The 26,155-nt window shown below is 34.6% G+C and overlaps 1 protein-coding gene and 1 long non-coding RNA gene across 3 annotated transcripts in view; both read left to right on the forward strand.

Moving 5' to 3' along the window:
- Positions 1-7,966: 7,966 nt before the first annotated feature.
- LOC121431239 lies at positions 7,967-14,174 on the forward strand. The gene is made up of 3 exons (XR_005972108.1): positions 7,967-8,170; positions 9,641-9,789; positions 13,656-14,174. It is a non-coding gene; the product is annotated as an uncharacterized LOC121431239 (long non-coding RNA).
- Positions 14,175-18,936: 4,762 nt separating this feature from the next.
- LOC121430776 (serine/threonine-protein kinase Sgk1-like) overlaps positions 18,937-26,155 on the forward strand; it is a 71,351-nt gene continuing 64,132 nt past the window's right edge. For both annotated transcript variants that reach the window (XM_041628167.1, XM_041628168.1), the window contains exon 1: positions 18,937-19,066. The gene's annotated coding sequence lies outside the window, so the exon portion shown is untranslated. The remainder of the gene's footprint in view (positions 19,067-26,155) is intronic.

Genomic DNA, 26,155 nt, shown 5'->3' on the forward strand with positions numbered 1-26,155 from the left:
TAGTACACGACACCTTCCATTGGCACCGGTGAGTGTCGGATACTAGTGGCTGGGGGCAGGGAGCGTTATTCCTTGTTTTATTTTTTTTATTAAAAAATCAAATTTTCCCTCCCCAAATGCTTATAATTATTGGTAATTAAAACGTTTCATTTTTTATATGTTTATTAAAAATATTGCATATTATCCATATGCAAACATGAGTTAATCAATTTATTCTGTATTTCTTTGATATGCATATAGTTTTCAGCAAATCGACATCAGACGCCCGCATGAATTCAAGTCTGTAAAATTTACAGCGACACACTTTTCTTTCTTTTTATCTTCATTTACCCCTTGTTAAAAAAGTCTTCTGATTAAAAACAAAAAAGAGGAAAATCAGTATTGACAATGTTTGTTAATAAGTTGTCTTGCTTCTCTACAAGTACCTCATCACTACAGGCTCGAAGTTTGAAAGGTCTTTCCCCTTCCTTCCATTCGTGTCTGTTCGTGTGATCAATGAAAATTTCTCTACTTGGATGGCATGAAGTGCTAAACAACAAATAATATCTAAATTTATCATTAACCGGTTTTTCCGAAGATACAACGGTAATTCACCGGTCACAACTTGAAAAGACTCTAATGATACATTGTATATCGTTCCTGTGATAATTTTCATAGCTCTTTATTGTATAGAGTCAAGCTTTTTCTTAAGAGATGTACAGGCGGAATCATACATTTCACTTCCATAGTCTAAAACAGATAAAATAAGACCTTTGTATATCATCATCAAAATTTCATACCTATTACCCCAGGACGTAGCCGAAACGCAACGTAATAAATTCAATGTTTTCTTACAATTATCAATAATCGCATAAATGTGGCTAGACCAAGTTACTTTCAAGTCTAACCATATACCAAGAAATTTGAACTGCTCACAATGAGGCAAAACATGCCCATTTATTTTAATATCTTTCGTATGTTTATTGGTAAAAACTAAAACTACAGACTTGGTGTGAGAAATATTTACTTTCCATCTCCAGTACTAGATTTCGATTTCATGGAGGGCTTCTTGTGCTTTTGGTGAACCAGATCTAAGTTTGAGCTAGTAAACCAAATCGCGATATCATCTGCATGACAGTTTTATTCCACTTTCTTTAATCTTCAAGTCATTTAACATGACAAATGATGGCGCTATAGCAGAGAACCTGTAAAAAAATTAGTGAACCTGGCTGACCGACTGTGTACTATTAATAAAGTAATCGTGGGGAATCCCCGCCAATGATCTAAAACATTGAACATGACTGTAAAAACCTTTGACATCAAAATAAATGAATATTCATGTTCAATTTGGTCACAAGATTTTTTGCACGTGTAAAATTGATTTTATTCCTAAATGCCATGTTATTTTTTTACATTACCTCCTCCCATTTGTCTGAAAAGTTTGTAAAAATGCTATATTCATCGCTGTTGAGAATGGATGAACAGCAATTCATTCACTGTAAATATAAACGCAATTTTCAAAATGCTAACCATCATATTTTGTAGGATGAATATTTGTATTCTAAATATGAAAACTCGCAAGCGATTCTATTGGGTGTATTGCCTCTCCTTGTCGCAGTAGTACACGACACCTTCCATTGGCACCGGTGAGTGTCGGATACTAGTGGCTGGGGGCAGGGAGCATTATTCCTTGTTTTGTTTTTTATTGAAAAATCAAAATTTTCCTCCCCAAATGCTTCTAATCATTGGTGATCAAAACATGCTTTTTATGTATGTTTATTAAAAGTATTGCATATTATCCATATGCAAACATGGGTTAATAGATTTATTCTGCATTTCTTTGATGAGCATAGGCCTATACTGTAATAGTTTTGAGCAAATTGACATCAGACGGCTTCATAAATTCAAGATGAGTCTGTAAAATTTACAGCGACACACTTTTCTTTCATTTTTTCCCTTCATTTACCCCTTGTTAAAAAAGTCTTCTGATTAAAAACAAAAAAGAGGAAAATCAGTATTGACAATTAAAAAAGTTAGACATATTGAAGATTTTTTTTAATTTGGTATAAAATCAAAACGAATTTGTGATCACGGACCGAGAAAAAGGAGAAGAAAAAGAAGAAGAACAAGGAGGAGAAGAACAATAACAAGAAAAAGAAGGAGGAGAAGAGCAACAAGAAAAAGATGGAGAAAAAAGAAGAAGTATAGAGAAGAAGGAGGAGAAGATAGTAGAGCGGATTAGCCGAACAATTGTGCAAATTTTTTCACCTTGGTTACTACAATTTTTCGTTTGCTTGTTCTATGATGTTTTAAATGATTGCTAATGTAAGTTTTTTAATATTCTGGTGGCCTATGGTCTACAAGCTAAGCTTTTTAGTAGGTCACCACGTTTCATTTCCATCTATTCTCATGGGTGTTACTTACATTTATATTTATAAAAAGTAGTGCATGTATTATGTATATTATCCTGTAATATTTACTTTTTGTTCTTTGCTATTTGCCTGTATCACATTGATTTACTGTTGTTGTTGTTGTTTGTTATCGGATTTGAAACGAAATAAAGATTCATTCATTCATTCAAGATTTATTCATTCATTCATTATGACTAAAGCATGAAACTTTCACAAGTATTAGTATATGCCATAACATTTATTTTAAAGATGGGAGGTAAATTTTTTAATGCCATTTTCGGCCGTTACCATGGCAACGGAAAAATTTCTTTAAAAAACTGTGTATTCCCATCTTAATGGTAAATAAATATGGTATTGACAACCAAAAAGATAATTTCAAGCGTCCAGTTGAATACATATGAGATTTAGAGTTTTTCAAGATTACCAAGATTGTTCCAATTTGTCCCGTTGCCATGGTAACAGCTCATTTTCCCCAAGAAACGTAAACATTTTGATAAAAAAACATTGTACAATCTGATTTATCTTTAATTTCCCCTGATTTTACGGCGCTAAACGTCGATATGTTGGTTGCCAAATGTAGAAATAACATCTTAGGTCATTGCCATGGCAACCAAATAACATCTAATTTACGTAAATAACATGGTTGACAGGACAATGCACAAGTGAACATATGATGAAAATCGACTTTATTTTCATGCTTAACTTTTGACCAACTCTTTCAATTTTAAACAAAAAATACAGTAAATGTACTGCATGAGTTCATAAGAAAGAATTAAATTTATGTTGCCTTGGTAATAATTTCATTGAATATGATATATCAATGTTGCAAAATGACCCGTTGCCATGGCAACAGCTTATTTCCCCCAAAATGGTAAGAATATCGATAAAAATTTAGCATATGATCTCCATCCCATTCCCATTAATTCTATGGTGCTAAACAGAGATATATTTGTGGATAAATGTATAAATATAACATCTTAAGCCATTACCATGGCAACCAAATAACATCTTATTTACAAATAGATATCCTGGAAGACAAGATGATGGTCGCAAATAACAATAGAAATTACACAATATACATGCGCTACCGTTACATCACTCATTTAATTTTGAACAAAATTTAAAGTATATGTACTACATGAGTTCAACTGGATGATAAAAATTGATGTTGCCTTGGAAACGCTTGCATTTGATGATAAATATCAATGTTGCAAATGGCCCGTTGCCATGGCAACAGCTTATTCCCCCCAAAATGGTAAGAATATCGATAAAAATGTAGAATGTGATCTCCATTCCATTCCCCTAAATTCTGTGGTGCTAAACAGAGATATATTTGTGGCTAAATGTATAAATACGACATCTTAAGCCATTACCATGGCAACCAAATAACATCTTATTTACAAATAGATATCCTGGAAGACAAGATGATGGTCGCAAATAACAATAGAAATTAATAAACATGTGTTACCTTACATCACTCATTTCATTTTGAACAAAATTTAAAGTATATGTACTACATGAGTTCAATTGGATGATAATATTTGAAGTTGCCTTGGTAACGCTTGCATTTAATGATAAATATCAATGTTGCAAATGACCCGTTGCCATGGCAACAGCTTATTCCCCCCAAAATGGTAAGAGTATTGATAAAAATGTAGAATATGATCTCCATTCCATTCCCTTCAATTCTATGATGCTAAACAGAGATATGTTTGTGGTTCAATGTATGAATACAACATCATGACACTGTTTAACCTTTGACCTCCCAAGGAATGTAAAAGGTCAATAAAAAGGTCAATAAACTCTTACAAATTTATTTGTTTTGTTTTGTTTTTTTTTCTTTATATACCAATTGCCTATGGTGCATAATCATTGCTTTTGTACTTAAATCAAATTATATTCTAATATTTTAGCAGTGACGCAACATACTTATCAATCCCTATTAAATATAGGTCAGTGCAACATACATACAGTGCATGTAATGTGAAAGTGACCTTGAGAGTGAACAACTTTTATCCAATGAGGTTTAAGTATAGCATATTGTGCATGTACCCTTATGTAACTTGTGCACAACTTAGTTTGGTTACACTTCGTAATTCCGAAGCTTCGTAATTCCGAAGGTTCTTTATTCCGAAGGTTCGTAATTCCGAAACACGTAAATTGCCTATACCTCGATGTTCGTTAATCCGAAAACGAAAAAGGGTTCGTTAATCCGAACATTTGTGGCGTAATTCCGACGATTCGTTATTCCGAAGGTTCGATAATCCGAAAACGAAATAAGGTTCGTTGTTCCGAAGGTTCGTTAATCCGAAAACGAAATAAGGTTCGTTGTTCCGAAGGTTCGTTAATCCGAAAACGAAAAAAGGTTCGTTGTTCCGAAGGTTCGTTGATCCGAAAACGAAATAAGGTTCGTTTTTCCGAAGGTTCGTTAATCCGAAAACGAAATAAGGTTCGTTAATCCGAAAACAAAATAAGGTTCGTTAATCCGAAAACGAAATAAGGTTCGTTAATCCGAAAAATGAAAACCGGGAAAGCAGAGGCAGAGGCAAGGGGAGGGGGGCGGGGGACACTTTTGCCGTTCAATTATTATGAGGATGGGAAGGCAAGGGCGGCCGAACGAATTTTCGTTGGGGGTAAAGCCAAATTGAAACTCATACGTCAAAATGGGCACTTTGGTGATATTTTCACCTTAAGATTATCATCTGCTTGAAGTCATTGTGTGTTTGATAGTGATTAAGTAGAGAAAAACTTTTTTGAAGTGACTTCTTATTATGGCAAAATGTATATTTAGGCTTTATTTTTCGGGAGAGAGTATATGAGCGAGCGGCTTGGTAAAACAAATTCAAAGGTGAAGTTGTATAACGGTTTTTTTTGTGGTCAATTATTCTTAAAATGGCATTATTGCGAGGTGTTGCGAGCGTGAATCACAAGCTTAAACTTTAGGTTATTTCAATAAAAAATGAAAATTAGTTTTTAAAAATCCGAGCAGATTTCTGGTGTCATTAAAAAGATTTGCATCTAACTAAAGAATTAACACGAGCGCAAAACGCGAGCTTAAACATACTGACCAGAAAGGGAACCTGTTAAAGAAAGCATTTAGTGACCTTTTTAGGATGCATATTTCACCAATCGAATGAGAGTGCGAAGCGCAAGCTGAAAATTTTCAATATTCCAGCCTGAAAACTTAACTTAACTTGTATACTTTAAAAAGAGTATTATATTTCGAAAAAAAAGCATGAAAGACGGCATATTTATTTTTGAAAAAGGAACTTTCCCATTTTGGAAAATATTAATTCCCCTGTTTTTTATTTCATTTTGATGCCCCCTGCCTCCCTCCCGGCGGATCCAACTTTCGTCAAATAGAGGGGGGGGGGCAATTTTTTTTAGCCATATATTCCTTGATCGGCAGTTTAAAGTTGATTTTTGTTTGTTTCTTTGAAAGGGTAGTCCTAACAGTCAATAATCAGATTTATCCTTATAAAATAAAGTAAATATGTAATAACATGATAAACCCTTTTTAAATAATGCGAGCGCGAGCTATATATTTTTGTTAATATGATGGGCAATATGTTTGTGATCTTCAAAGCGAGATGCCTATGTGACTAAATTTAGATAATAACTGCTAGCAAGAAGCGCGAACAGAATTCTTAAATATATATGCTCTGACTTGATCTAAAGGGGACATTTTAAGAACTTTTTGCAGTTAGCCATAAAGACGATGCGTGTTTTAACCAATGGCGGCGGAACTTTTTTTTTTTTTTGGGGGGGGGGGGCAAAGCAAAAAAAAAGGGGGCCAATAGGGGCAATTTGGTGGAAACGGATATTTTCACCATTAGATTATCATCTGTGTAAAGAGGTTGTGTGTTTTGTAGTAACTAAATTGAGCACAATTTTTTAAGTGATCACTAAAGTTATATATTAACGTTTCATTTCTGCGAGCGTAGAGAGCAAGCGGTTTGGGGAAAAAGTCAAATCTGAAGATGTAAAATTCACCTTTTTGGTCAATTACTGTTAAAAGGGCATCCTTGTGAGATGTTGCGAGCGAATCACGTGCTCAAACTTTTGGAAATTTCATGTGGGCCTAGAATGATAATATTGATATAGATATTATTTACCCATGCAGGGAAGCCACTTCAGTTCTGAAAACTATTCTCCCAGCTATTATTTTTTTTTAACAAGAATGCTTAGAATGTCCAGTTTTCATGTTGGAAAATCGGAAAAATTTGGCTCACGTTTCTCGCTCGCATCAAGTATTGTTTATTGAGGGACTCATTCTATTCCTGGTTACAAAAAAGAAGTATGAAATGTCCAGTTTTCAGGTTGGATTATCACAAATTTTAAGCTTGCGGTTCGCGCTATCATTATTTAGTTCGTGAGATATATATTCTATTCATGAGTCACTAAATGCAGTCCTTAAAAGATTACTTTCTGAAGCCTGTTGCATAAATCTTTTTTACCTGAGAAAACTCTGGTAAAAACTGAAAACTAAGGTTAGTCTGATTTCCGCCATTGACTTTAGCACAGGGCAAAACTTTTGTAAAAACAACCTGAGTTTTCTCAGGTAAAAAGTTTTATGCAACGGGCCCCAGGTCAGTATATAAACAAATTACAGCTCGCCCTCGCATTAATTCTTTAGAAAGATACACATCTTTCTCACGATTACAAAAAATGCTCCGAATGCTCACTATGTCTTTACGTCTTGTTACATGAAATGTCTACTAGTTTGAGCTTGCGATTCACGCTTTCAACATCTCACAACGATCATTATTAGTATTATTTTTATTTTTATTACCAGCAGAAGCTGTTATTAAAAATGACATCCCCTCCAATACAAATCCTATTATCTAGAGGTTGCTCGCACGCTTCCAATACACTTGATCCCCTGCATCTCTAATTAAACCATTTGCTTATAGGCAGCAATTGCTCAGATAAAATCGAAATTAGCCTATGCTTGATCAGGGCGCCTATATTCTTAATGAAATACATGCTTTGGCCCCAACACACGCATGTATCATCGATCGTTATTACTATCATTGCATAATATCGTGTAATCTTGTAATGACAACATCGTTTTTGTTACCAAAATGAATTATTTTCATTTTCGGAAATACGAACCTTATTTAATTTTCGGATTAACGAACCTTATTTCGTTTTCGGATTAACGAACCTTATTTCGTTTTCGGATTAACGAACCTTATTTCGTTTTCGGATTGACGAACCTTCGGAATTACGAACCTTCGGAATTACGAACCTTCGGAAATACGAACCTTCGGAATAACCGAACCTTCGGAATTACGAAGCTTCGGAATTACGAATGTATGCGCTTAGTTTACCTACAGTAAAAACAACATGTATTATAAGATGGCTAAGTAATTTCGATCGCAATTTTAAGCACCTTATATGAGAAAGAAATAATGAAATAGATCTAAATCAAATATCAAAAATTTTGAAATTGCACTTACCGTGGGTTAGACAATTTGGGTGCGCGAAATTTGCACGGGCGTGCAGGGATAGACACTTTTCGCGAATGATCACGTGGTACGCTTTGACCAATCAGCAAGCTGCAAATTATAACGCTTTTTACCCGTCGTTTTTCAGCGATATGCAGTGCACTCGAGGTTTCTTCTTCGCATGCACACTCCACACTCGCCTCCGGCTCGTGTGGAGTGCGCATGCTCAGAAGAAACCTCTCGTGCACTGCATATTCGCTAAACAACTCCGCGGAATGCGTTATTCCTATAATGGAGTCTGCTTAGTAAGCCATCATCCCCAGGCCTGCTGTAAGTTTTAATCTTTTTTCTTTGTTCTTTTCTTTTGATATTTGATTATATGCCTTATTATGACTTATTACAAATTAATTACATCATACCTTGGAACTATTGCAATTAACGTTGATAATCAACTATTAATTAATTACGACTGCATAACAAGTAGAGTGCGTCCATAGCCGCCACTTTTCTGACCATGGCGGCAGTCATTTCGTCAACATTGAAATCTTTACCAATGCTATTTTTTTTAATGTCATCATAACTGAGAAAGTATGTAGACCTACATGTATTTCATAAAGCTTAGACACAAAGATAAGCAAGTATCACTGGTCATTTTGCAGGAATTTCGGGTCACATGATTTAGCTCTATAGGTCATTTAATTTGCAATTTGCAGCGTTATGTTTGTTTGATTTTTCTCTATCGATTCAAATCAACATTTTTTGGGGGTGGACTTGACCTTTAAAATGGCAAGTAAAGATTGCAAAGTCGGCAAAGTCGTCAACTGAATTGATTTGCTTTCCAACAAAATACAGTAAATCCGTTCAATTAACAACCTTCGCTTTTGCCTTTTTCCTTGTGCTTAAAGGACAAGTCCACCCCAACAAAAACTTGATTTGAATAAAAAGAGAAAAATTCAACAAGCATAACACTGAAAATTTCATCAAAATCGGATGTAAATTAAGAAAGCTATGGAATTTTAAAGTTTTGCTTATTTTCAACAAAATAGTTATATGAAGGAGCCAGTTACATCCAATTGAGAGAGTTGATGACATCACTCACTCACTCACTCACTATTTCTTTAGTATTTTATTATCTGAAATATGAAATATTTTGATTTTCTCGTCATTGTCATGTGAAATGAAGTTTCATTCCTCCCTGAACACGTGGAATTCCAATATTTTAACATTTTGTGCTTCTGGCAATGAGGTCCTAATCATCAAATTCGTAAAAATTGAAATATTGTATAATTCAAACAATAAAAAACAAAAGAAATAATGAGTGAGTGACGTCATCGAATCTCTCATTTGGATGTAACTGGATCGTTCATATAACTATTTTGTTGAAAATAAGCGAAACTTTGAAATGTCATAACTTTCTTATTTTACATCTGATTTTGATGAAATTTTCAGCATTGTGCTTGTCTGATTTTTCTCTATTGATTTAAATCAACATTTTTCTGAGGTGGACTTGACCTTTAAGTTTCATGAAACAACATAGTGTTTTTTTAATTTCTTTTATGCAAATCGGATGCAAAATTGTTATGGTTTGTAATATTTGTCAGTAAAAACAAAATCAATGACTATTTGCTTCATCAAAATATAGAAAAAAAGGAACGAAATTCAAGAACTCTACTGCATGTTCTTTATTTTTCGAAGGAAAGTTTCATTTGTTCAACTTAAACGATCCCTATACAATTCCCGAACTAAGGAAAATATTTCAAGTAATGTCCTCTCTGAATTTTCCTTCAACATGTTCAAAAGCAACTGTACACCACGTTTCGTGACCATGTATTTAAGATCAGCAATATTCATCGTTGTATTCATGGGCGTCGTCGATTTCAACGTGATCCAAGTTTAATCCAGGCCCTTCGTCGACGGTATCAAAGAAGCTTCTGACGATCAAGAAATAGGTAAAAATAATGAAATTCGCGATCCTTTTTTTGTCTGCACGATTTTATGTGCAATCATTTTATTGTATATCATCAGTGTTTGCACGAGGCAACTATTATTTCGTTCATGAACAATTATAAAAGGTATTTCAGAATAGGATATACTAGATTTACATTAATATTAATATACCAAATGATAATTATTTTGGTATATGGCTAACGTTACTATAAACATTATATTGGGGCGTCGTGGTTTAGTGGTAAAATGGACAAGTCCACTCCAACAAAATGTTGATTTGAATAAAAAGAGGAAAATCCAACAAGCATCACACTGAAAATCTCATCAAAATCGGATGTAAAATAAGAAAGTTATGATATTTTAAAGTTTATATGCACATCCTGCATGGTCGGTATGCAAATGAGGGAACTGATGACACGTCTCATTGTTTATTTCTTTTGTATTTTATTATATGAAATATTCCCATTTTCTCATTGTCATGTAAAACAAAGTTTTATTACTCCCTGGATACTCGGAATCACATACATTCGTAATTCCGAAGCTTCGTTATTCCGAAGGTTCGGATATTCCGAAGGTTCGTTATAAAGGTTCGTTAGTCCGAAACGAAATGAGGTTCGTAATTCCGAAGGTTCGTTAATCCGAAAACGAAATGAGGTTTGTAATTCCGAAGCTTCGTTAATCTGGAAACGAAATGAAGTTCGTAATTCCGAAGGTTCGTTGGTCCGAAAACGAAATAAGTTTCGTTAATCCGAAAGTTCGTTAGTCCGAAAACGAAATAAGGTTCGTTAATCCGAAAATTAAAGGACAAGTCCACCCCAAGAAAAACTTGATTTGAATAAAAAGAGAAAAATTCAAGAAGCATAACACTGAAAATCTCATCAAAATCGGATGTAAAATAAGAAAGTTATGGCATTTTAAAGTTTCGCTTCATTTCACAAAACAGTTATATGCACATCTCGGTAAGTATGCAAATGAGGAACTGATTTCATCACTCACTCACTATTTCTTTTGTATTTCATTATATGAAATGTGAAATATTTTTATTTTCTCGTCATTGTCATGTGAAATGAAGTTTCATTCCTCCTTGAACACGTGGAATTCCATTACTTTAACATTTTGTGCTTCAGGCAAGGAGGTCCTAATCGTCAAATTCGTAAAAATTGAAATATTGTATAATTCAAACAATAAAAAACAAAAGAAATAGTAAGTGAGTGACATCATCGATTCTCTCGTTTGGATGTAACTGGCTCGTTCATATAACTATTAAGCGAAACTTTGAAATGTTGTAACTTTCTTATTTTACATCCGATTTTAATGAAATTTTCAGCATTGTGCTTGTCTGATTTTTTTCTATTGATTCAAATCAACATTTTTCTGAGGTGGACTTGACCTTTAAATAAGGTTCGTATTTCCGAAAATGAAACTAATTCATTTTGTTAACAAAAACGATGTTGTCCTTACAAGATAACAGGATATCATGCAACAATAGTAATAACATGTATAATGATACATGTGTGTGTTGTGGCCAAAGCATGTATTGATTTAAGAATAGGCGCCCGGATCAAGCATACGCTTAATTTCGATTTTATCTGAGCAATTGCTGCCCAAGCAAATGGTTTAAAGATGCAGGGATTAAGTGTTTTGGTCGCGTGCGAGTAGCCTCCAGATAATAGGATTTATATTGGAGGGGATGTCATTTTTTAATAAGAGATTCTGCTGATAATAATAAAAAAATACTAATGATGATCATAATAACCCCAAACGATGATCATAATAAAAATGGTGATAAAGAATATAAATGTTAATAAGATTTTGTTGATCCTTACGCCTATAGTGTTAACAATGTTAATCCGTTTTTCATGATTACAAAAAATGCTCGGAATGTTTACTCTCTGTGTGAGGCGTTGTGGCCCAGTGGATTAGTCTTCTGACTTTGAAACAGAGGTTCGTAGGTTCGAATCCCAGCCATGGCGTTCAACAAAAATTTATCCACACTGTGCTGCACTCAACCCGGGTGAGGTGAATGGGTACCCGGTATGAAGAAATTAATTAAATGCCTTCCGTTGGGCTCCTAGGCAGCCCAGCTAAAGCCGTGGTAATAATAATAGCAGGGCCCACTGGGAGAACAGTTTTCAGAACTGAAGTGGCTTCCCTTGGTAAATAATACCATTATTGCTATTGTTATTACTATTATATTATTATCATGTATTATTAGGCCTACATGAAATTTCCAGTTTGAGCTCGTGATTCGCTCGCAATATCTCATAAGGATGCCCTTTTAACATGTCCATAATTGACAAAAAAGCGAGTTTTATAGCTTCAGATTTGATTTTTTCCAAACCACTTGCTCGCTACGCTTGTTCGCGAAAATAAAACCTAAATATATATCTTATCAATCAAAAATAAATTTAAAAAACTTTGCTCAACTTAATTACTACAAAACACACAACTTTACACAGATGATAATCTCATGGTGAAAATATCCGTTTGCACAAAAATGCCCGTTTTGGCATATAAGTACATTTTTTTTTACTTTGCCCACCCCAAAAAAAGGAAAATACGTTCCGCCGCCCTTGGTTGGAACATGTATCGTCTTCATGGCTAACTGCAAAAATCCCTTAACATGTCCCCTTCAGATCAGGTCAGAGCTCATAATTAAAATTTCTGCTCGCGCTTCTTGCTCGCAGCTGTTATCTAGTTACATAGCCATCTTGTTTTGAAGATCACAAACATACTGCCCATCATATTTTCAGAAAAATATATAGCTCGTGCTTCGCGCTCGCATTATTTAAAAAGGGCTTATGATATTATTACTTATTTACTTTATTTTATAAGAAAAAAGCTAATTATTGGCTATTAGAACTATACCCTTTCAAAGAAACAAACAAACAAAAATCAACTTTAAGCTGCCGATCGGGGAAATTATGGGTGAAAAAAATTCGCCCCCCCCCCCTTTGGCGAAAGTTGGATCCGCCTGGGGGAGGGGGGTAGCAGGGGGCATTTACACCCCCAAATAAATAACAGGGAAATGATATTTGTCCAAAATGGTAAATTCCTTTTTTTCAAAATAAATAATTTTTTAAAGTATATATATTTTAGATTAATTTTCAGGAGAAGCTCTTATTAAAAATAACATCCCCTCGACAAATCCTATCTGGAGGTACTCGCACGCGACCAACACACTTAATCCCCTTGCATCTTAAAACATTTGCTTGGGCAGCAATTGCTCACAGATAAAATCGAAATTAAGCGTATGCTTGATCCGGGCGCCTATTCTTAAATCAACATGCTTTGGCCACAACACACACATGTATAATCGTTCGTTAATTATTACTATTATTGCATAATATCCTGTTATCTTACAAGGATAACATCGTTTTTGTTACCAAAAATTTCATTTTCGGAAATAGGAACCTTGTTTAACTTTCGGATTAACGAACCTTCGGAATTACGAACCTCATTTCGTTTACGGATTAACGAACCTTCGGAACAACGAGCCTTATTTCGTTTTCGAATTATCGAACCTTCGGAACAACGAACCTTATTTCGTTTTCGGATTAACGAACCTTCGGAACAATGAACCTTATTTCGTTTTCGGAATAACGCCATAAATGTTCGGATTAACAAACCCTTTTTCGTTTTCGGATTAACGAACATCGAGGTATACGCAATTTATGTGTTTCGGAATTACGAAGTGTAACCATATTGTATAAGTTTGTGATTTTACGACAATTTGAAAAAAATATTCCATTTTGTTTGGTTTTCTTTTCTCTCATGGAACCCCATCTCTTTCACTCCCACCCCTCCCCCGGCCTCTCCACCCCCCCCCCCCCCTCTCTCTTCTCTCTCTCCTTGTTCATTTTCGTAGATTTGGAAGCCCTGTTTGCTCAAGAAATTAAAGCTATACAAAACTATTGGAGGGATTTAGCCGTCGATCTTTACAAGTCAAAGTTCATCCTTGACAAGTTTAAGGAACTTGGCTATCTGGATGAGAACGAAAACGTCATAAAATACCCAGAGAGCGAAGAAGCTCGAGAAAAGCTAAAAGAGCTCATCTATAGCCTACCCAATGCCCCTCCCATGTCCGACTCCGCAGCTGAGACCGAGTAAACGAATCCGCGTTCCATCGAATTGGTCACCGAGATAGTTTCAAGTTTCATTTTTTTTGTTCTATTCATCGAAATCAACTCATTGTCGTTGGACTTTGTCTTTAATAGTTATTTGGTTAAATGACCATGATACCGTGGTTGATAGGCCCTTATTTCTATTTAGCTATTTCCAGTCATTTCTATAGTTGCTTGGTCGTCATTTCTGTATTAATCATTTCTCATTGAACTGGTATAAACAGTTGAATGTTCACAGGGCCCGCAGAAATGGGGAGAGGGGGGGGGGGGGCTGGGTGACCTATAGCCCCCTTAAAAAAACGTGTACAAAAACGTAAAAAATTACCATCGGATTGTTATTTTCTTGCATCTTCGACCCCCACTTTTTTTTCAAAAACCGTACAAAAACGTAAAAAATGGCCGTGAGATTGTGATTGTTTGCACGGCCAGCCCCCCCCCCCCACACACACACTTTAAAAAAACATTCTGCGGCCCCTAATTCCTCTATTCAGTATGGTCAAAGTAGGTTACCATGGTTACAATGTTCTTTTTGTCCCTAACATTCGAAATAATAATTTGCAGTCATATCAAATAAAATATAAATGAAGCTCAATTCCATGAGAGTAACGTATTATTACTTTATCATATCACCATTTTCTTAAGTTGCTGCACCTTTTTCATGTTCATTATGTATTTATCGTATTACTGTTGCATGGGAAGCTTCAGTTTTTGCATATTTTTTTGTGTGTGTGCCACGGAGAGAAAGGGTGAAAGAAAAAGAAGTGAGATAGATGGAAGGAAGTATAATTAAAGAGGTGTTCTAGGCTGGAGATATATCTCAATGAATAGAGTAAAATTCACAAAGCAAAATGCTGAAAAATTGATCAGAATTGGATAACAAATAACGAAGTTACTGAATATAAAAAATTTGCATTATTCCGGTGAAACAGTTCTAGGCATGTCTTTATGAATAATCATTAGGTAGGCTCATGTCACATCCGGACATTCCCACTTGTTCTTTTGTATTTGAATGCAGTGTAATGAATTAGGTTTACTCAATGTTTTTCTACCAATGCAAGAACATAAACGATTGGATTGACAACTATATTATTAAGTGCATTAGTTATTTACTGCCACAACTTATTTCATCATAATGGAGACACGTCATTTACACGTGTATGAAAAAAAGAAACATTAATGATTTCATGTAATAACATAGGGAAAAGGAAAGAGGGGCTGTGACATCATCAGTCCACCTATTGATTATTCTTAACGGTTTGACTTAATAACTTCGTTATTTCTTATTCAATTTTGATGAGATTTTCAGCATTTTTCTTTGTAAACTTTACTCTATCTATTTAGACATATTTTCAGCCCAGACCATCCCTTTCAAAGAAAGACACGACATTTGCTCTTGCGACAATTGCTCTGGGCTTAAAGGGGAATGAAACCTTTGGAACAAATAGGCTTGTGTAGAAACAGAAAAATCAAAGAATAAGAATAAAGAAAGTTTGAGAAAAATAGGACAAATAATGAGAAAGTTATGAGCATTTGAATATTGCAATCACTATTGCTATGGAGATAGCAAATTGGCAATGCGACAAAGATGTGTAATGTCACTTGTGAACAACTCTCCCCATTACTTTAGTATATACTTCACTTGCATTGCCTCTTTTATCACATCTAACTATAGATCATGTGTTCTTTCTACATGAGGGCATGTAATACATATTTTTAAAGAATACATCATGGATAAAGAGTTTGTATCATCATAAGTAAAAGCAAAAAGTGACATTTTGAGGGTATTTTATAGTCCACCAAAGGGAAAGTTGTTCATCAGTGACATCACACATCCTTGTCGCATTGCCAATGGGAGGATCTCCATAGCATTAGTGATTGCAATATTCAAATGCTCATAACTTTCTCATTATTTGTCCTATTTTTCTCAAACTTTCTTTATTCTTATTCTTTGATTTTTCTGTTTCTACACAAGCTATCTTGTTCCAATGGTTTCATTCGTACGTGTAAGACGTATAGGGGTAGAGTTAAAATAATTATGGTTAATATATGTAAAGTTAGGGTACGGTATAGTGTTCAACCCATGGTTGAAGTTAGTCATTCGATTAGTGTTTGGGATTTAGAGTGGAGCAATTGTCGCCAGAGCGAATTTCATGGAACAAACTAAAAGATGGGAAATGAAATTCAATCTTATTCGGGTTTCTTTTTTATCTTTGCAGTTTTTATTCGTCACAAAAACAATCAAGGTATACAAAACATATCGTTGCACTTCAATCAAACAGAACATTGATACAAACTGTATTATATATCCTTAAAAATGTTTACTCAGAATATTTTACAAGCAACTTGTACCCTAGTCCTGCCGACAGGACGATCCATTAAACCGAAAAAGAAAAGGGGTATGGTATAGGCGTCGGTCCACTGTCGTCCTGGCAGCATCGCCGGGGTATAGCGCAACCCCCAAAATATGACATTTTAATGTAGAAACATGACCGAAAGTATGACATAAAAATGACCGAAAGTGTGACATCTTATTTGTTTTAACCTTCATTCTTAATCACCGATTCGGATATTGAATTTATCTATAGGTGCCGTATTGTGTGGTACACAAGCATAGGCGGCGGAAGCGGGGGGGGGGGGGGGGTCCCATAAATTTTTTGTTGAGAAGCTTCTTTTTTTTCTTTTTTTTTGCTTGTCAATTATTTTCTTGCGTCCCCCACCCCTAAATTTCGGTGGACCCCTCCAAAACCATTTCCCCCCTAAAATTTAGGTTGATAACCTTTTTTTGTTTTTTTTAGCTTCTCACAAATTTTTGGTGGTCCCCCTAAAATTTAGCTTGATAACCTTTTTTTGCTCGTCAGAATTTTACCTGTGTCCATTCCAAAATTTCAGGTGGACACCCCCCTAATTTTTTTGCCTTCCGCCGCCAATGTATACAAGTAGAAAAACAATTTTTGTATATGCAATAACAAGTTTTATACAAGGCAACATATTGTCGAGTTCCATGAGATTTTCATCCATTCTACCAGATCGAGCTCAGGTAACTCACGCTGATCATCACTTAACCAGGAAAGAGTGGAGTATGTTTATATTTTGTTTTAATTTTTTGACTACTAATATCTACATGTATTTGTTTTCTATATACAAACTAAAAGAATTTCACTGAAAATAACTTAGATATTTGTAACAAAGGCGTGCCGTAATTCTGGTGATATTGAAAAAAAAATGCATTTATTTATTTATCTGGTTATTTATTGCAAATCTTTATCCAGAGTAGCCTGTTTAGCTTTATACAAAAATATATCAAATTACACAATATGTACAATCAAAATATATTTTCTTTGGCCTTTCATTGCGCTTAAGTATAAGCAATAGTGATTTTCATTGACTTGAAATATAGAATTTAGGTAAAATTTCAAAAACCAAATCTCGGGAAGGGGGGGGGGGGCACGTGCCAGCGCCCCCATAGCTACGCCCCTGATTCGGGGAAGGGGTGGTCATGGGGGTAGATGCTGGAATGTAAGTATTGTGCCCCGGGGTTGTGCTTTATACTGAGCTAGAGAGAAAATACTGTATGTCTGCTTTACCTTAGCTGAAACTGAATAGAGCAAGGAAATGTATTGTTATTTGGAAATTGGATAAGATCCAACATAATCATGATAATTATTGGTGATTTAGTTAGTAATAACCATTTCCTGCATTTAAAGCCAAACTTGTGTATAAGTATGGTAGATGGTTAAGTGATGAATATGCCAAAGTGAGAACAGCAATTAATCAACATTTCAAATTAATCAAAATTATTTGTATTTATTGTTGAGAGATCATATAGAGGTAGAAACAAAGAAAAGCAAAACAAATATTGAGTTATGGAAAAGGGTCCTCGGAGGATTGTGATTTCTTTTTAATTAAATTCATTGTTATCGTAATCTAAGAATCTGTATTTTTTCATTGTCTGTACCTTAAAGGTCAAGTCCACCTCAGAAAAATGTTGATTTGAATCACTAGAGAAAAATCAGACAAGCACAATGCTGAAAATTTCATCAAAATCGGTTGTAAAATAAGAAAGTTTTGACAATTCAAAGTTTCGCTCATTTTTAACAAAATAGTTATATGAACGAGCCAGTTACATTCAAATGAGAGAGTCGATGATGTCACACACTCACTATTTCTTTTGTTTTTTTATTGTTTGAATTATACAACATTTCAATTTTTATGAATTTGACGATTAGGACCTCCTTACCTGAAGCACAAAATGTTAAAATAATGGAATTTCACGTGTTCAGGGAGGAATGAAACTTCATTTGACATGATACTGACGAGAAAATAAAAATATTTCATTTTTCATATAATAAAATACAAAAGAAATAGTGAGTGAGTGATGACATAAATTCTCTCATTTGGATGTAACTGGCTCGTTCATATAACTATTTTGTTGAAAATAAGCGAAACTTCAAAATGCCATAACTTTCTTATTTTACATCCGATTTTGATGAAATTTTCAGTGTTATTCTTGTTTAATTTTTCTCTTTTTATTCAAATCAAGTTTTTGTTGGGGTGGACTTGTCCTTTAAAGTATATATTTTTTTCATTTGAAAAAAGGAAATTTTGTAATAGCCTGTAATTTTTATGTCGATTTGATATGTAATAAATGAGACCAGAAATGGTACAAAGAGAGAGAGAGAGAAATAAACAGAGCAAATAATGCGTAGCATTTAAAGAATATATATGAATCATTATTTGCAACTTCCTTGTCTTTTCCAAATGATGGGGCTATATGCATCCCGAATCGCAATTCATTGTAGATATATTTTTATTATGATTATGAACGACTGTCTAAATAAAAATTAAACAAATTTCAAACAAAACTATCATCATCATCATCATCACCGTCCTAATAATAATATTTGTGAAATAATTACCACTAATACATTTATTAATTATTTTCGACCGACTATAATCAAGTACGGTACCTCGGCCCTTTTTTAAGAGCGCCAGCTAACGATTTACTTTAGCCAATTTCTGTAGTTGCTCCGCCCTTCACTTCGGCTTCTCACTTATCACGTCTCAGTCGACGACAAGTGATAGAAAATACTCTTCGATTTCACAACAGGGATATCAGACGGTGTGAGTTAGGCACAAAGTTTCTTTTCTAGCCGTGGTAAGTTCCTAAGTATTCTATTTTCGAGATTTAGGGCACTGTGAATTTAATTGTATTGTAGAAGAACATGTCTACGCAGAAGCTGTGGAGAGACCAAGTCTCGCTCTACGGGACAGGGTGATGTCAAAGCCGACGAGCTCGGGTCTGAAGTTCACCGGTAACGCGGTAGTCGGTGGGGTCGGGCTTTCCAACGGCTGGAAGATGGTGTGTGTGAGTGACGGGGTCGGGGAGGATCGCGGCACGGACTCATTCATAGACAGCTGTCAGTTTCGACGAGATTTTAAACATTTTTTTTCTCCTCCTACACAGACGGCTCGCTATCGTGCAGCCACCCATTAGGGGACTTGCAAAGCAAAATCCCCCGTCGGAGCTCTTCAATTTTTGTCTTTAACTTTAAATTAATTTTTTTTTAATGAATAACATTAACAATTTTGAAAATTAATGTGAGTGTGACCAAAATGCAAATTAATATTCCCTCTTGGCATTATTTGCCAAAAACGGAGAAACATCAAGTTAAAAGGAACAAAAACAGTGACTTACCTCGGCTGTCACGCAAATTCACTTCCCCGTTTTATCCGATCTTAAGTATATAAACATATGGCTATTGAGTCCCTGTACAGATCGCGCTGGAAGTAACTTCGGTCTCTGTATTTGGTGAGTGAAGCCAACGGAGTTCAGCTGAACAACCAACATAACAGAGACCGAAGCTTTTGGTCTAAAACTCATTCATTGACCAAGGTTATAACTTATATGACAGCTCTATGTCTATGTGTACTCACTGTGTGTGGGGAAATATTAAAGGTTTGCAATGCAATGTTTGGCTTATTTTCTCTTGTTCTTGGCCTTGGGAACGAATGTCAAATGCTTGATTTTTAAGTGTCAGTTTCCACAAAAAACTGTTCATCATAGACAGCTGGCAGCCGTATGTTTCGAGGAGTTTAAACATTTAAAAAAAAAATTCCTCAAAACAGACGGCTCATGATCGTGCAGCCGCCATTTCATGCCATTAGGGGGTTAACAAAACAAGTTTGTCCTTATTGTCAAATCTATAAAAAGTGAAATATTGTTTAATTTAAACCAGGGCTCCACACTAACCCATTTTTTCTACTGGTCCAACCTATTCATGTCGGACCAGTAGATACCCAGTTTTTCAAATTTTTACTGGTCCGAACCTAAAATCTACTGGTCCCAAAAAATAAAGAAAACATTAAGAAAAGGCGCAAGTTTATTTTTCTAGCCTTCCGTTACTCCCCCCCAAAAAAAATGAAGGAAATGAAGGACAAAAATAAAGCAAGACAGAAACGAAGAAAGACAGAAACGAAGAAAGAAAGAATGGAAGGAAGGAAGGAAAAGAAAGAATAAAAGAAAGGAAGGAAGGAAGGAAGGAAGGAAGGAAAAGAAAGAATAAAAGAAAGGAAGGAAGAAAAAAGGTAAAGAAAGGATAGATGTGAAGGAAGAAAAAAAAGAACTAAAGAAGGAAAGGGAGGAATAAAGAAGGAACAAATATAAAAAAGAAAGAAAGAAAGAAAGAAAAGAAAAAAAAGAAATGAAGGAAATGAAGCAAGCAATACAGAAAGAAAGAACAAATCCAGAAAGTAGTAAAGGAAAGAAAGAAGAAGCAATAAAAAAGAAAGGGTAAAAGGAGAGATGGAAAGACGGACAAAAGAAAGAAAGAAAAAAAGGAAGGAATTAAGGAAGAAATGAAGGAAAGGTAAAATGATAGATGGAAAGAAATAAATAAAGGAAGGGAAGGAAAGAAGCAAGCAATTATAAAAAAAAAGAAAAGGTAAAAGAATAGATGAAAGGAAGAAAAAAAAAGAAAGACCGATCGAGAGACAAAGAAAGGAAGGAATGAAAGAATAAAGGAGAGAAGGGAAGCAAGCAGTCAAAAAAAAAGAAAAGAAAGGTAAAAGGATATAATTAACAAAGGGAAAAAGGAAAGAACAAGACAGATAGAAGAAAGGAAGGAATGAATGTAAGAAAGAAAGGGCTGAGAAAAGAAATAAAAAAAGAAAGGGTAAATAAATGATGGATGGAAGAAAGAAACAAAGAATGAAGAAAGGGGTAAAAAGAAGGAAGGAAAGAAAGGAAGAAGAGAAGAGATGAATATAGGATGGATGGACTCAAAAACTAAAGAAAGAAAACATCAGAAAGAAAGAGAGAAAAAGGAAATAGAGAAAATATTTTATAAAAGGATAGAAAGTAAAAATGAATTAAAGAAAAAAAGGGAAAGTAAAATAGAAAGACAGTAACAAAAAAAAATCGAGGGAAGAAACAAAGAAAGATTAAGAAGGAAAGAAAGGTAGGAAGAAAGCTCAAACTAATATCATAATTTATCAGTTTCTTTTTTGGCTCAATTAAAATAGCTACGAAAGTCAGATACAAAGTGTATCAACACACACATAAATGCATATGTGGGGCTATTATGTATTCAGACGATATCACCCGAAACCTGATCTGTTTGAACCAAAACAGAAGTGAAAATTTCTCCTTTTACTGCTTACAAATTACAGAGTTGCTCCAATTTTTAGGAAATATGGACATTATAAGATCCTTTCATGAGTATGAACCTTGAATTTTGACAGTTCTGTGAGAGATTTCTGGCAGAGTTTAGCCAGGCTTCGTTCGTGCGGCCAGTGGAGAATTTACCATGTGGATTGTGTGGCTGACTACATGTACACTGTATGCATATGCTGTATAGTACTCTAGTAACACGTGCGATTCATTCTGTGTGTATTCTGTGTGTGAATGGCAGAATTTAACGGGGGAAATGGTTTGCTGTGAATTTGACCATTTCTGGAAAAGTTATTGGCCCAACAATGGTTTTTATTACTGGTCATGTCGGACCCTTAAATCTTGCTATTTTTAGAAAAATTACTGGCCCGACAATGATATTTTTTACTGGGCATGTCGAACCAGTAAATCTTCAAATTTCTGAAAATCTACTGGCCCGATAGCGATTTTTACCGGTCTGGGACCGTTGGACCGCCGCTAGTGTCGAGCCCTGTTTAAACAATAAAAAACAAAAGAAATAGTGAGTGATCAAGTGACTCACCTACATGTAGTTGTGCATATCACTGTTTCGTGAAAAATAGAAATAAAGCAAATTTTTAAAATTTTCAGCACTATGCTAGTTTGATTTTTCTGTATTCATTCAAGTCAGCATTTTCCTGGGGTGGACTTGACCTTTAACCAGGGGCCTGTTGCATAAAACTTTTTACCTGAGAAAACTCAGGTTGTTATTACCGGAGTTTTTGCCCTGTGTTAAAGTCAATGGCAGAAATCATACTAACCTTAGTTTTCAGTTTTTACCGGAGTTTTCTCAGGTAAAAAGTTTTATGCAACAGGCTGCAGATGATAGTGATAATGACATGGCACAGAAGAAAGTCGAGAAAACCTGTTAGCAATGAAAATTAAAAGATAGAAACATTTAAAAGCACCTGATTATTCATCAACATTTTAATAGAAAATGATGTTTCATTAATTATTAAATCTCTGCTACCTTCATTGGTCCGAATTCACTTTAATTATGTAAAGTATAAAACCTGATTGTGGGGAATGTACATGTATGCAGCTAGCGCAAAGATGGGGAAAGTAACAAAAGGTCATGGAATGATGGAAAAACTGGTTTTATTATTCAATGGCAAGGAGACCATTTTCAAATGGAAACCTTTCATACGACCCATTTATAGAATACAAAAACAAGAGTGAGTACGACTCAGATGCTTATTATTATTTTGATGACAAGGATGATTCTGATTATGAGAAGTGACAGTGATTTGATATTAACCCTTTGTGCACTGATGTTGCAATCTTGCATTCGTACAATTGAATTTTAACAATCGTAATAGTTTTTCTCCCTACCTTTAAATAAAAGGCAATAGTTCTTAGATAACTTAGAATACATGTAAGTATCAATGGTGCAATACGGACATCTTGAAATAAAGAAAATATTGGAAATAATTGTCATTATTAAACCCCCAAAATTTATTCAGCATGCAAAGAGTTAATGATAATGATAGATCACATTGCAAAACTTTAAAGCAGCAAATACATGTAGTTTTTCACCGAGAATTGTTTTAAAAAAAGAGTACCTTTTGATTGGTCAGTTATCTGACCTTTTTTCAGAATGAAGCCATTTTTTGATTCCAGCACTTAATGTACCTAGCATTTCAGGTCTGAAAATGGGCAATTCCACAGGTTGGTGGACATGAGCTTAAAAATTCAAATTCAATATTTTCTTGAATTTTTTAATACTTTAAGTCCTTCATACATGATAGTTTCAGTAACAAGGATTAAAAAGTTTATTTTCATATACGTATACTTTGGAAAAAAATGGTCAAAAGTTGTGTCTTCCATTGTGTACCAAAATACAAGAAAAATAGTGAAAAATGAAATATGCCTTATTACCATTTTGTTGTTGCAACAACTTACCACTTTATATATTTCTGAAGTTTAGAAGAGTCAAATTACTTAAAATACACAACCGCTTTTCAAGTAAATTTGTAGTACTCATTCAAAAATAAATATTGCAACCTGCTCAGGTGATGTAACGTGAGTAACTGAAAAAACTGACTTTGTTTTCTGAGAGAAAAATTCTTCACAGTTAATTGGTGGGATTTTAAATTCTCTTCCTTCAAACAATCTTTGACACAGTGATGACTATCAAAATCATTAAAAAGTACAATTTTTTATAAAATTGATGAAGAAAAACTGTAACGTGAGTAACTTTGTAACGTGAGTAACCATCATGTAATGTGAGTAACCAGTAAAAATTATTCAGTTCGGTAACATTTTCTGTGGGATGTCAAGTTTTAAGTCTCATGATGAGTTGTGTAGTTATTTTTGATTAAGTAAAAGCAAAATGAGGGTACATCTTTTTGATTCGACTCTTTGTTCATCAAAATATCAGTGGTCATACAATCACACAAAAAAATTGAATATTAGAAGTATTCACAATGCGAGAGTGCATTACATGTAGTAAGACTTGGTTTTGATTAACCAAACTTTAAAGAGTGTTTGAACAACACATTGAATGCTCTTACCTGTATTACCCTATCTACATGTAGGCCGGAGTATTTTGGGAGTTGATATGGCCCGGGGGGTGGGCTCCCAGGCCCCCCTTGAGATCTCGGCCATTGGCCCCACGATCACGCCGAAAATTTGCGTGCAGGTTGTCTTGGACATAATCTACAATACTATACAGTAATTTATTTCATGCAAATTGGTATTAAGCAATTATGCTAATTTATGCATAATTAGTAAGCGAAATCATACTTTTCCCTCCTACTCCCTAATAAAGCTCCAATTGTTCCAATTTTTGGTATAAAATCTCTTTTAGATGTTCCTGGCAATGAATTTTACACACATTATTGAATTTTTAATGACAGGTGTGTTGTTAACCATACATGGACAAAATGTAACGTGAGTAACCGTAACGTGAGTAACTATATTATCTGCACCCCAAGTAAAAACCATTAGTGTGTTCTTTATTTTTTTAATTATATACAAAGTTTGTCTCCCTAATATACTTCTTTGAAATGGATATAATCAACTTTCATAAAAGCCTTGTATGAGGAGACTTTTCACTTATATTGACTTTTCATTTTATGCATGTCCAAATCATGTAACGTGAGTAACCGACACATTCCAAAGATTTGCCAGGAGCATAATAGAATTTCCCAAGTTTTGTTTTTATACGAAGGATAGTCAGTTTTGTTGTGATAAGGAGATGTTTAGTTCCTATCAACAATAATGGAGTTACAGTTCCAAGTATGAGTCAAGGTGTCTCCAAATATAACATGAGTAACCGTGGAATAGCCCATATACTTCTTTTCAATTGATCTTCTTCAAAGTAGAGTTCATGGCCTTTTCTCAGCAGCTTTTCAGGCAAATATGTTGCAGAGACTCGGGGCTAATTATGACCCTCGGTCACTTCTATTTCTGGCCGGCAAGCAGGCCAAGGCCTGTCGTGAATATAAAGTGTGAGCAAAATTTGTGTGAGGATGGTCTGGAGTTTGTTATGGCCTTCTATACCCAACTTTAATACAGCGTATGCCGTTCGTGTCATTGGAAATATGAAAGTAATTACAACAGGATCTTACTCGTCAGTTCTCATTAGATTTGAGGTCCCCATTTTGGTGATTCAACATTATCATTTTTCGTTGAAGGGGTACTCCAGGTTTAAAATGATATGATTTGAACCAATAAAGTGAAATTAGACAAAACATTGAAAATTTCATCTCAATCGGACAAGGAATAAGAAAGTTATGACATTTCAACGTTTCTCGCTATTTCAGTGAAACGTTTCTGTCGTCAGGAATATGCAATGAGCCATCAGATATGTCATTATTCAAGTTTTGTAGAGTTTGTGACGTTACTATAGAAACAGGCTGCTATTTGATACAGATTCAATAAATCATTTTTTTTCTGAAAATTGAGAATTATTTTAATACCTGTACATGTACAATGTACTTTCATTATATCAACATCATTTCATTCACGCTTCTGTAAGACAAATATTCTTAGTCATCTTGAACCTTTAAATGGGGATTTATTGAATTTAAATATAAAAACATGAAGTGGCTGCTTGCATATGACATCACAAAGTCAAGTCTTCGAAACATCTTGATGTACTTTTGTTATTTTTTGTGAAACCGTTGCCAACATTTTCTTTCAATACTTAAAGGACAAGTCCACCCCAACAAAAACTTGATTTGAATAAAAAGAGAAAAATTCAACAAGCATAACACTGAAAATTTCTTCAAAATTGGATGTAAAACAAGAAAGTTATGGCATTTTAAAGTTTCGCTTATTTTCAACAAAATAGTTATATGAACGAGCCAGTTACATCCAAATGAGAGAGTTGATGAGATCACTCACTCACTATTTCTTTTGTATTTTATTATATAAAATATTGTTATTTTCTCGTCATTGTCATGTGAAATGAAGTTTCATTCCTCCCTGAACACATGGAATTCCATTATTTTAACATTTTGTGCTTCAAGCAAGGAGGTCCTAATCGTCAAATTCGTAAAAATTGAAATATTGTATAATTCAAACAATAAAAACAAAAGAAATAGTGAGTGA

The sequence above is a fragment of the Lytechinus variegatus genome, chromosome 17 (genome assembly GCF_018143015.1).
Source record: "Lytechinus variegatus isolate NC3 chromosome 17, Lvar_3.0, whole genome shotgun sequence".
Taxonomy (NCBI): domain Eukaryota; kingdom Metazoa; phylum Echinodermata; class Echinoidea; order Temnopleuroida; family Toxopneustidae; genus Lytechinus; species Lytechinus variegatus.